The sequence below is a fragment of the Pseudorca crassidens genome, chromosome 17 (genome assembly GCF_039906515.1).
Source record: "Pseudorca crassidens isolate mPseCra1 chromosome 17, mPseCra1.hap1, whole genome shotgun sequence".
Lineage (NCBI taxonomy): Eukaryota > Metazoa > Chordata > Mammalia > Artiodactyla > Delphinidae > Pseudorca > Pseudorca crassidens.
Window position 1 is genome coordinate 7687184 of NC_090312.1, and position 12567 is coordinate 7699750.

The following is a 12567-nucleotide window of genomic DNA, read 5'->3' on the forward strand; positions in this document are numbered from 1 at the left end:
GGACCTCAGTGTTTCTAATAATCACCCGAGGGACCTGAGCGGGAAACCTGCTTCTGCCGCTTTCTGCGTGACGATGGACAGGTCGCTGACCTCGCTGACTGAACCTCCAACGCATCTCTGCATTTGAATCACCTCTGGAGAATTTCTACATCAGGGTCCCAGTGATGGTGATTCTTTGGGTCTGTGGGGGGCCCAGAAATCCGCCTCCTTAGACGAAGTTCAGGTGATTCTGATGCACGCTGACACTGAGAGCTCCTCAACTGTGCATATACAGCCTTTGGTCTCAATGGACCACCCTGACCTCATTGCTTATACTCACCCTCACATACATCATAGGTGTTGGCTGCAGAGAAATTCTCACCAGTGTCCAAAGGCCCCATCTCTCCCCACCTCCACCTACACATGCTATCCCCCCTGCCGAGGGTTTCCTTTTCCTTCTCCACCATCACTTCTTTCTCCAAATGGCAAACTCTTCCTCCCTATAAAAGCCCCAAGCAAGTATTACCACCTCCATAAATCTCACCCTGATTCTCAGAGACAGACCCTCTCACACTGTCCCCTGTGCACACAGAGCATTTTGTACAGCTCTTCGTAAGAGTACACATTGAATTACATATACTTTTTTCAAGTCTTCACCCAAAACAGATCATGAGATCATTGGAATTATATTCTGTTCATTCCAGTATTCCCCAGAACCCAGAAAAGTGTCTGACACCCAGTGGGTATTCAAAACGTGTATGGCTGATGAGAGAATCAATCCATCAGTCAATCAGTCAATTCACTGTGAGCCAATCTCATTGTCTATGAAGCCCCAGCTCTCAGCTTAGGAATGATAAAATGTATAGCTGTCTAAGTGATGTGATTTCAGAGAGATCAATAACTCACTCGATGCCCCAAAATAGCTTCCCTCAAATCCTGTTATGGTGCATGAAATTCTCACCATTAGTTTATACTCATTTAATTCAACAAATATTGATTTTGACAAGAACTGTACGAGATCAACTTGAAATTGTAGTTGGACCCTGTCTAGCATCATCTGAGAGAAGCACTGGAGAGCTACTCTTCATACGGAGGCAAATACTTAACCGTGGAAGGTTTTCAGGAAGAGTTTCTGGCTCTTGGAGAATTGGTGGCCCTACTTTCTGAAAGAAGGGACAGCATGGGAGGAGGAACAGATGAAGTGGGTAGAAGGGGATAAGGAGTTCACTTAGGGGCATCACTTGGGGAATCTATGGTACGTTCTCGGAGAAGGTGGCCGGTAGGTGATAAGATACCAGCCTCTGCAGCTCAGAGGAAAAGTGTCCTGGGATTTTATGATTGAGGGAGTCACCCAAGCATAGGCAGGTCCAGAGCATGTGATGGAGTAGATGACATCACACAAGGAAAGGCTTCAGCATAAGAAGGAAAGACAGCCAAGGACCAAATATAGGGAAGATCTCATAGTGGAGAGAACTTAAGGCACCTGACATCTGGCTAAGTTCTTAAGTATAATATCATCATCTTGCTCGATTACCATTTGCTGAATGAATGAATAAATAAAGTGAATGGATGAATTTTGTGCTGTAAATACTATCATTTCCATTTTCTTTTTATTTATTTATTTTTTATCTATTTTTTTAATGGAAGTATAGTTGATTTACAATGTTGTGTAAGTTTCAGGTGTACAGCAAAGTGATTCAGTTATATATATATCTATTCTTTTTCAGACTCTTTTCCCATATAGGTTATTACAGAATATTGAGTATAGGTCCCTTCGCTGTACAGTAGGTTCTTGTTATTATTTCCATTTTCTTGGCAGGGCAACTAGAGCTTAGGAAACAAAATGACTTAACCAAGATTATACAACAGAGGCAGAGCAGAAATTCAAATAGTTTTGTCTGACTTATTCCTTTCTTCTTTACTGCCTTCCTTTGTGTTAAATAGATATTTTCTAACCTAATTCTCCTTAAAATCCAGCTCAGGATTACCTCCACATGGAAGCCTTCCCTGACTCTGTCTTTAGTCTAGCCCATGACCAAATTGGAAGACTTTTCCTGGGTTCCCACTGCCAAAGCAGAAACAACTCCAGACTACCAGCTACTCAAGGGCAGTAATCATTCCTTGGCTGTCACTACATCTTCATGTGGAGCTTAGCACATAAAAGACTTCAATAAATGTTTATTTAGGGGTAAAGATTGTAAGTAAATAGACAATTACAATTTTGTGTGCTTAGTGCTAAGATGAAAAAAGCACAAGGTACTGAAGGACCCCGGGGAAAATGGTCCCAACTCAGACTTGGGGTCAGGGCAACCTACCTAGGGCACAACAGATGAATAGGAGTTAGTCTATCAGGAAAGAGGGGATAATATACTAGGAAGATGGATCTAATATAATGTTTCCCAAAATAGGGAGTATGTGCCACCAGAGGAGACAATTTTAAGTAGTGTGGGGAGAATCTTTCTTTTTTTATTTCAATAGTTATACATTTATTTTCCTGTGCATTAGAAAAAGAAATATGCATACACACATACACATGTGTTCAGTACATTAAACCCATGCTTTTGCACCTATAGTAGTTAAGGTAAAACCTACTTTTTAAGTAACAGTTAATCTTTAAAATAAATATTAACAAAATAATGGTACAGGTGGTACCGGACTATGGCAAAACTGTGAAGGTGATACTTGAGTACCTGGAGCTTTGGAAACACTGAGCAAAGGCAGGGAGGTGTGAAACAGCACGAAGCAGGTAAGCGGGACAGGCAATTTACACAGATGGAATCGTAAACTAGATGGGGGAGTGCTGTGTGGACAGTTCTGGGTGCATTGGAAGGGACCACATCATGCAAGCCTTCAAACACTTGCCAAATAGCTTGGGATTTCTCCTGAGAGCAGAGCAACAGGGAGAGGACAGAGTCAAGGAAGTTGCCAGGATTTTTGTTTAAGCAAAAGGGACACTCAGTGCCACACTTCAAGAGTCTTGAGAAACGCCTGCCAGCTCAAACAATCAGAGATGCAAGCCAAGATAAACCTACAGTGATGTTCATTGTAGCATCATCTACGATGGCAAAAAACTACAAACAAGCTAAATGTGGGACAAAAGATTGAGTACAAAGCAGCAGCTCCATGCATGAAGGGTGCAGCCATCAAAGTTGTTTTCAAAAATACACAATAACGTGGGAGAAATGTTCACACGTAAAGTTACGTGAAAGATGTAGATACAAGTCTGTATATTCGGCAGGATATATACATACATATTCATTACAGGAAAAAACCTGGAAGGATATACACACACAAATACACACATATATATTATAACTATAACAGCGTTTAGAACTGATGGTATGCTTATAATTTTTTTAAACTTTCAGATTCTCTAAAATTTCTACCACAAATAGTATTTCATTTATTTATTTTTCTTTCATTTCTTTGATTTATTTTTATTCAGGGGGAAAAAAAAGCTGTTTTTAAGAAGAAAAAGACATTTTCACCAAGGTGGTGCCGAAAGAAAGCCCTTGCTCTCCAAAACGGAGCCCAAAGCAAAGCTCCGAAGGCCAAGAAAGCAGTGATAAAAGGCGTCCACTCAAAAAAAAACCCACATGTCACCCACATTCCATCAGATAAAGATCCGGCAGCTCTCAAGGAAGCCCAAGTTTAAAAAAGCCCCTCCGAGAAAACCATAATTCAAAAAGAGTCATGTACCAAAATGTTCATTGCAGCTCTATTTACAATAGCCAGGTCATGGAAGCAACCTAAGTGTCCATCATCGGATGAATGGATAAAGAAGGTGTGGCACATGTATACAATGGAATATTACTCGGCCATAAAATGAAACAAAATTGAGCTATTTGTAGTGAGGTGGATGGACCTAGAGTCTGTCATACAGAATGAAGTAAGTCAGAAAGAGAAAAACAAATACCGTATGCTAACATATATATTTGGAATCTAAAAAAAAAAAAAAAAAAATGGTCGTGAAGAACCTAGGGGCAAGACGGGAATAAAGACACAGATCTACTAGAGAATGGACTTGAGGATACAAGGAGGGGGAAGGGTAAGCTGGGACCCAGTGAGAGAGTGGCATGGACATATATATACTACCAAACGTAAAATAGATAGCTAGTGAGAAGCAGCTGCACAGGGAGATCAGCTCGGTGCTTTGTGACCACCTAGAGGGGTGGGATAGGGGTGGTGGGATAGGTAGGGTGGGAGGGAGGGAGACGCAAGAGGGAGGAGATATGGGGACATATGTATATGTATAACTGATTCACTTTGTTATACAGCAGAAACTAACACACCATTGAAAGCAATTATACTCCAATAAAGATGTTTAAAAAAAAAGGAGGGGAAAATGGATACTACTTAACAAAAATCTCTAAGGACAAATACAAAACTAATGTAGGGCTGATATTCAGCTGGTTCTTACCGTAACAGCCAGGCACGTTGTCTGTTCTGTTCAGTTGTTCAGTCTGTTGGTAAATATTTCGAATATGACTCCTGAAAATAATCAAACAGATTCATTGCTGTAGTGGATAGAAAATGGATGGATGGGGTTCAAAGGTACTATGTAGACTTTTTATAAATCTTGATATTTAATCACCGTGTTCCTCTTCAAAATAAATTAAACAAATAAGTTTTTAAACAAAAATAAATAAATAAATAAAATTTTTAAAAAATTAAAAAGCTCCTCCAAGAGGAACAAACTCAACCATTATTCTATCATCAAACTCCCCTGATGACGGAGTCAGCCACGAACAAAATCAAAGACAACTACATGCTCACGTCCACTGCAGACATCCAGGCCAACAAGCACCAGCCCAAACAAGCTGTGATAAAGCTCGATGACCTTGACAAGCCAGGGTCAACCTCTTGATTGGGCCTGACGGAGCGAAGAGGAGGACATTTGAGTGGCCCTGGATGCTTGGGGTGTTATCACCAAAACTGGGATCATCTAACCTGGCTTTGTCATCTCCAGAGACAAAGAAGAAAAAGGAAGTCACAGAGGACTATTCGCTGTTGCCCCTGTAATAATCTCCCCAGGAAAACGAAAAAAGAACGGCTCTTGTCACTAATTTTAAAAATCAGAGGATGTGTTCAAATTCCCTTTTATAGTCACTACCCTTCTGTCTCCTGCCGGCTGAGTGCTGATACAAGGCACTGGGCTTTTGTTCCTGTAATACTGAGCTTGTCTTCATCAATAACAGTGTGCCAGAACCTTTTTCTGAATCAAAACTGGGGCCATGGAAGAGGAGGATTTCTGATTAGGCCCTAGAGTTTGTCCTGTACAAATGAACTTTCCAAGTGGGACAGAGAGAGAGAAAATGAGAATACAGTAGAAGGGAAAAAACTATCTTCTTTATACTCCAGCTAATTATTTTAATCATCTGATCCTACTTAAGTAATGAACTAAAGTGGAGTTAAGCCTTTTGTATTTGTACTTTTTTAATGTTGCCCGTTTCCTCTTCATTCATTACTTGAATCGTAGAATCTCAGGGTTGTGAGAGGCCCACAAGCTCATCTAGTTCAATCCTTTCATTTTGCAGAAGGGAAACCAAGGCTCAGTGCTGGACTGATTCAGAATTTAGTAAGGGAAATAGTACAAAGACAAGAATGGGGAGGAACAGCCGGGATGTAGTGAAAACTATGATACAGTTTGAAATAAAGCAGAATTCCAATATTCCTTAGCCATGCAACCTTCATAAATATCTTACTGCCACTGAGACTGAACTCTACAAATATAAATGGAGATAATATCACCCACTGAGTGAAGGTCTGGAAATAGTGGGCCAGGGCTGGGCGTACAGTTGGGTCTCGATATTGGCCACATGCCGTACAACGCATGTGACACACACATGTCATACGTCATTGCACGTTGAACGTGAGGTCAGGAGTTGCAATTATCATCCCCTTGTTACAGACGAAGAAGCCAAGTTTACACAGCTAGAAAGTGGCGGAGTCAGTATTCACACACAATCACAAAATCAGGAACAGGAGCTGTTAAATGCTATTATACCCTGTGCGCCTCAGTAAGTCCTACTTCTTTATACTGATTTTAAATCAGTAGTGAAAGCACTACAAAAACTGCCAAGTGCTGAGAATTTAAGGAATGACCATTTTTTTCCAAATATCCAAAGTGGTGGGGGTCCTTCTCAGAGTCAAAATCGATCTGAATCAGCAGTTTCATCTCTAGAATGCTCTGCTAAGTGATAACTCAGGCTCATTTCAAGTGGTTTCTCAAGGTCATTTGATTATAGTTCCGAACATACAGATCATCTGATTGCCTTGGCATAAGTACACGCAGGACCGACAAGGTCCTGGGTATGAAGTAGAAAAATGTAAATCCTAGAGACAGCTGCAGCATTAGCAGTCTGGAACCCCGCAGTCCTACTGCTGACTCCACCACTTACAGCCCTCGTGACCAAGGACACGCTCATCAACCGTGCTGAAGCTCAGTTTCTGCATCCATAAAATGAAGACTGATACTAAAAAAGGCAACATAGTATTGTCCCATGTGTCTTAGCCAGATACTGACAAATTTAAATTGGAAGTTCAAGATTCTCTGGTCCAGGGCTCACAAACTCAAATGCCTATAGGTGCTGGGCAGATAATAAAATGAGTGAAACAAACTTAGTGTTAGACAATAGGGAGTGGTGGGGATTGTGGTGAACTAAGGATGCTCACTGAGAGAACTGCTGAATTCCAGCTTTGCACGGAAATAGGGGCTCAGGAATTCTAGATTTCTCCCATTATCAATGGAAGGCAGAAATTTCTTTTTTTTTTTTTTTACATTTTTATTGAGGTATAGATGATTAACAAGGTTGTGTTAGTTTTAGGTGCAGCAAAGTGAATCAGTTATACATATACATGTATCCACTCTTTTTTAGACTCTTTTCCCATATAGGCCATTAGAGTATTGAGTAGGGTTCCCTGTGCTATACAGTAGGTCCTCATCAGTTACCTATTTTATAGATAGTAGTGTGTATATGTCAATCCCAATCTTCCAGTTTATCCCTCCCCCTCCCCCCACCATTAACCATAAGATTGTTTTCTACATCTGTAACTCTATTTCTGTTTTGTAAAAGTTCATTTGTGCCATTTTTTTAGCTTCCGCATCTAAGCAATATCATACAACATTTGTCCTTCTCTGTCTGACTTACTCACTCAGTATGACAATCTCTAGGCCCATCCATGTTGCTGCAAATGGCATTATTTCATTCCTTTTTGTGGCTGAGTAATATTCCATTATATATACGTACCACAACACCTTTATCCATTCCTCTGTCAATGGACATTTAGGTTGCTTCCATGTCCTGGCTATTGTAAATAGTGCTGCAATGAACACTGGGGTGTACGTATAAAAGCTATTCTGAGTTTTAAATGCTGATAATTAAAGTATTTTAGGGACCATATAGGTCAAACAGACATTTGTGAGGGCTAGATTTGTCCCTTGGGCCGATGGTTCATGACCTTTGAGTCTAACCCACCTCCCTCCCAACCCAGCCAAGGACACTGAGATTCTGTGAGGTGAAGAGTGGCCTGTTACCACCAGGACCAGAATCCACATGTCCTGTCACCCAGTTCTGGGCTTTTCCATAGCAGAGCTGCTTCTTTGATTCTCTGGAGTGGACTAGAAAAGGGAGATTACAAATTCAACACAGCAGCAAGAAAACTCAGATGCCCCACCCTCCTCCCTGGACAGGTCATTTGGTCAGAGTACAAGGCAGAAAAGAGATGATTTGCTTCCCGGTCTTCTGACTGTGAGGTAAGTAGTGGGAGGAAAGAAACACTGGACTCATGTCAAGGTTCAGAGAGATTTCATTCTCTTTCAGACACTGATGTATCTGCATATTCATAAAGTCTCAATCATTATTCTAATAATGCCCACCATTGCTGCTCTATTTTCTCAGGTGTTACCTCTTATCTGCTGAGCAAAGAATACCCCCAAAGGGCTGTACTTCTTCCTCCCCCATAAAGATAGGCTGTTGCCAAGAGAACCAGCTTCAAAAGTCAGAACCATGGAGAACAGAAGGCATCAGGTTACACAGAAACAATTATGCCCAAGACCCTAATTGGATTATTAGCAGCCCCAAATTCAGCTTTAAGCAATTATCTACTCCATGCCTATGAAAAAATAAAGCACAAGTCATTTCTTGACTGTCCTTCCTAGCGAAGGAGAGGAAAAGATTCTTCTTGCAATGTGTGGAAGAGTTTCTACTAATGAGGCAGAAAACAATTCTTGGAAGAAAAAAATTGCATATATCCACACAACCCATTGGTGACTCTTCTTCCATTATTAAAAGGTTTTTTAAAAAATTGAAGAAAGCAAGTAATTTAAATCTCTATTCATAGCCCAGTTATATTTCTGTATCAAGGTCTGCAAAAGATCAGATAATCCTTTTCAAATTTCCCACTTCTTATCTCCTGTGAATCACCAGAGCTTCAGTTCAAGACAGCATGGAAGGATTTCAGACCACCCATATGTCAGCCCCTGTGCGGGCTCCAGAGGTGAGGAGGACTGATTGGTAAGACCTCAAGGAGCTGAGTCTCCTGGGCTCAGAGCTTAGGGGTGAAGGAGCTGACACCAAACCAGCTCATCACAGGACAATGCAACACATGTGAGTCTGAATGTCTACACCAAGTTCTGTGGAAACAGAGGATCAAACAACTAGCAGTATCTGGGAAAGTCAAGGGAGGCTGCATGGAAGAGGAGACATTTATGGTCATTGAAGGATGAGTAGGAGTTCGCCAAAGAGACAAGGTAGTAGATTGTCATCATGAGCAGAGAAGACAAGAAGTAATATATGGTCACAGGTGTGAAAATCCTTCAGGAGACCCTGTGCAGTTGGTGATGGGGTCCTCTGGTGCACAGGGTGGAGTGCAGCACCTGTGATTTTCTGCAAAGTGTTTTCACCTCATTATTTTATTTTATCCTTAAAATAGCCCAGAGCCCATGAGGCCAGGACTTGTAAAGTCCCAGGCTCTGGGGTGAATACTTGGCATTTATCATTTAATTTAATCTTCCCATCAGGGCTTTGCAGGGGATATCCTTCCTATCCCCATTTTGCAGACCAGATTCCAAGGCGGCAGGCCATTAGTTACCTGCCCCAGGTCAAAGCAGGAGAGATGGGATTCAGACCCAGGCACTGTGGCTCCAAGCGCCACACTCTTCACCATGCACCTGCCGCCCATGTGATTCAGGTGGTTAATAACTAACCACAAAGGCACAGAGAATACAAGGCAGGGTCCGAACTGTGGGGCTGGATCTTCACCTCCAGCATTCCGGCTCTCTCTACTCCTCTTGTGGCCCAAGGTGATCAGTTTCCAGCAAACCCACACAGCCTACAGTCTCTATGGAGAACAAGAGTTTGGGCAAATAGGCACCAGATACCACTGGTGGCTGTGACATTTCAAATCACTGGCTTTTCTTCCTTCCCTGCACATAGGCCTGGGGATTACATATCAACCAGCACAGCAGCTCTGCTGGAAATTCTCCTTGTCAACTTATTAGAGCCACCCTCAGACATGAACTGAAACAGTTTCCCCAGGACGTTTTAATTTAATTATTTATTCCAAACCTTGGCCTCACCCTCCCCCCGTCACACACACCAGCACCACCCATCTCTAAACCTCTTAAAAGTGGAAGGTGGGCCAACTCAGAAGCAGAGGGTGAATTTGAATTCCAACTTCGCATTTTATTAACATCTCAGGAATGGAGATCTCTTGGCTATAAAATGGGATTTCTCCATTCAACACATATTTATTGGGGACCTACAATGTGCCAGACACGTAGAATTCATGGTCAGCAAAATGAACCTATTCCTGCCTCATAGAATCTACAACCTAGCAAGAAAGAAAAGCAATGAAATCAATCACTGCGATCAATTTGATAAGCATTCAGTCAGAGGAAGCATGATTCTTAGAGCCGGGAGGGTGATGTTTCCAACTCATCCAGGGTGTTGAAAGCAGACCTACATCCAGTGCCTGGGAGCATTCTGGAAGAAAAGTGGTGAGAATCAGGAGGCTGTGGAAAGAGGAGAGGCTTTAGATTCAGACAAGATCAGGTGCCACTGCTCACTGGACACACTTCTCCTCACCTGTAAAATGGGTATAGCAGCAAGATCTACCTCTCACATTTGTTCTTTTTTTGGGGGGGGTGGGGAGAACTAAATAAGATAACGTCAGTTCCAAATCTGGAACATACTGGATTTTCAACCTGTAGTCATTCCTGTCCTCTGTGCCCATGAGTGCAAATGATAGCACCAGCCCCACACTGCAAGGCCTGAGCTTGGAGTGGTATCAGGACACACACAGTCACTGAGTCACTCTTTTAATCAGTTCCTCGTAAGCATAGTAAACCCAAAAATATACACGAAGCAGTGTGAGAAGCAAAGAGGCCTGAATAAAAATATAGAAGAAATCTGGTTCCAGCCACAACTGGGGACCAACTTCCCTGGGCCTCTCTGGTCAATTTTATTCTCACCTGCCAACAGGACAGTAGTATCTACACCAATCGTCCCATGGTAATTAATGGTACAAAGACCAGAATCTGATGAAACAAGTAAATGAGAAGCCGTGGAAAGCCATCCAGGTAGAAATGATTAATGCTCTTATAACTTCATGATTCTTATTGTTCAGAAGCTGGACCATGTTCTTAAATGGAGTTTATGATAAATCGTGGTGATGATGTGCCCACTTCTCTTACCATGGGCAAAATAGAAAGATCATGGTCATCACAATCAGAAGACAAAGATTAGAATCCTATCTTGGTCACTTTCAGCTGTGTGACCTTGGTGATCTGAATTAACCTCTCTGAGCCTCCAAGACTTCATCTGCAAAATGGGGAAGAGCAATACATTCTCCATGGCATAGTGTTCTGAGGAGTAAAAGAGCCCACGTCAAGTACCGGAAATATCGTAGGAGCTCCATTAACATGTGAATCTAGGTGAGCAATGTTAGCTTCCCCCCCTGCCCCTCGGAAGCCTGACTCCCCAACTTCTTAGTGATCCCACATAGCCAAGCGTTTCCTGACCCCAAAATCATGCTCATCTCCAGGGAAGTTGCTCTCTGAGATTCTGCCAGCATCGTGAAAGTTCTACGCCAACAACAGCTGGCCCCTCAGGCTCCTTCCTCTTCCCCTCAGCATCCTCCTTTCCCCTCTCAGGAAGAGGTCTCCCTTCTCCTGTCTAAGTCCAGCCGCTCAACCCACACACTCAGGCCCTACCGGTCCAAGCTGGTTCCACGTTCTTTCTGGTCCCTCACATTCCAGCAAGGTGGCAGCACTCTCTTAAAGGGCCCTCCCCCCAGCCAACCAGCCTCAGAAGGTCTTTACTTCCACCTTCTTCTAAGCTCCTCCATCACAGCTCAGTCTTATCTGTTGCTAATGACAGAACCCATTTCTTGCCTCTCAGCCTAATTCCTTTGGGCTTGTACCTCCAAGCTGTTTCTTTCTGTCTCGCTCCTTCATCCTGGCTGCGATGCTCAAATTCCTTGTGGCTCCAAGAAACCACAGGACTGCACTGACCACTGCCCACACACGTATCCAATAGCACCGTGGCCCTGCTCCCCTGGGAGGAGAGTTCTGACAACTCCCACGCTTCATCAGGGACCCTGCTCCCTCATCAAGTGTCTTCCACTTACAACCTAAGCAGGCTGATTATTGCACTTCTAATTACTTAACATCTAGCACATTAACAAAGATCTACCTAAATTTCCCTTCAGCAAGTCACCAGCGATGTCCATCTGAACGCTGAAACAAGGATCCATCCTGGCCATGGAAGATTCCGTGGGGTCAGAAGGCGGACAGAGAAGGAGGGTCTCCTGTCCAGAGCTGCAGGCAGCTCTGAAATCAAGAGCCAATTTGGAGTCCAGCGTGAGAGTGGACCAGAACTGGGAGCCAGAGGAGAGTCTGGCCAGCCTGAAAGCTGAAGGCAGGAGCAGAAGAAGACATCAGAGCCAGCGGAGGGGCTGGGAACTCAGAAGCTACATGCAGGGAGCGAGAGGCCAGACATCTAAGTGACTGGGTGGGTCCGAGCCAGCCTGCTGCCCACGTGCCCGCCTTGGTGTAGTGCCTGAGCAAGAAGGTTTCATTTATGAGGTCAGAGATGCACGTGGACAGCCTCCTCGTTGTCAAACCCAGCGGTCACTTCCCAGGTCTCTTCCTCCTCAAATGCCACACTGCTTGGCCCCACTCGCCATCCCCGACCACCCTTCCTACCTGAACCTCTCCCCTCTTCAGCATCCTCCCAGCCCTCTGCTTCTTCTCTGCATTCAGTTTTCAAGTCCTCTCCTCTTCTTTTTCTACATTTTCCCATTGTCAGTAAGATCACCAGGTTAGTAAGTAGAAGAACTAGGACACTGTCTTCCAGTGGCCAAAGGCTCTGCCTGTCCCACATGTGTCGTAGTACAGACAAAAAGCAGCTAAGAAACCAACGCTGTTTAAAATTCATCAAACACTTACTGGGGTCTGGATCTATGCCAGGTGTGGTGGATAATTCTGAACCCTCAAGGAGCTTTAGATTAGAAGGTGGCTGGAGGGTGGACATTTCACAGCAGACACAAGGCTTCCCAACCCTCTGATCTAGAGTCATTTTTAGA

The 12567-nt window shown here is 43.3% G+C and overlaps 1 long non-coding RNA gene across 3 annotated transcripts in view; it reads right to left on the bottom strand.

Annotated features, from left to right (window-relative positions):
• Nucleotides 1-12567, bottom strand: part of LOC137210762 (uncharacterized) — a 298931-nt gene that overhangs the window by 168775 nt on the left and 117589 nt on the right. For all 3 annotated transcript variants that reach the window (XR_010936700.1, XR_010936702.1, XR_010936701.1), the window contains exon 3: nucleotides 4400-4470. This is a non-coding gene — a long non-coding RNA (uncharacterized lncRNA). The remainder of the gene's footprint in view (nucleotides 1-4399; nucleotides 4471-12567) is intronic.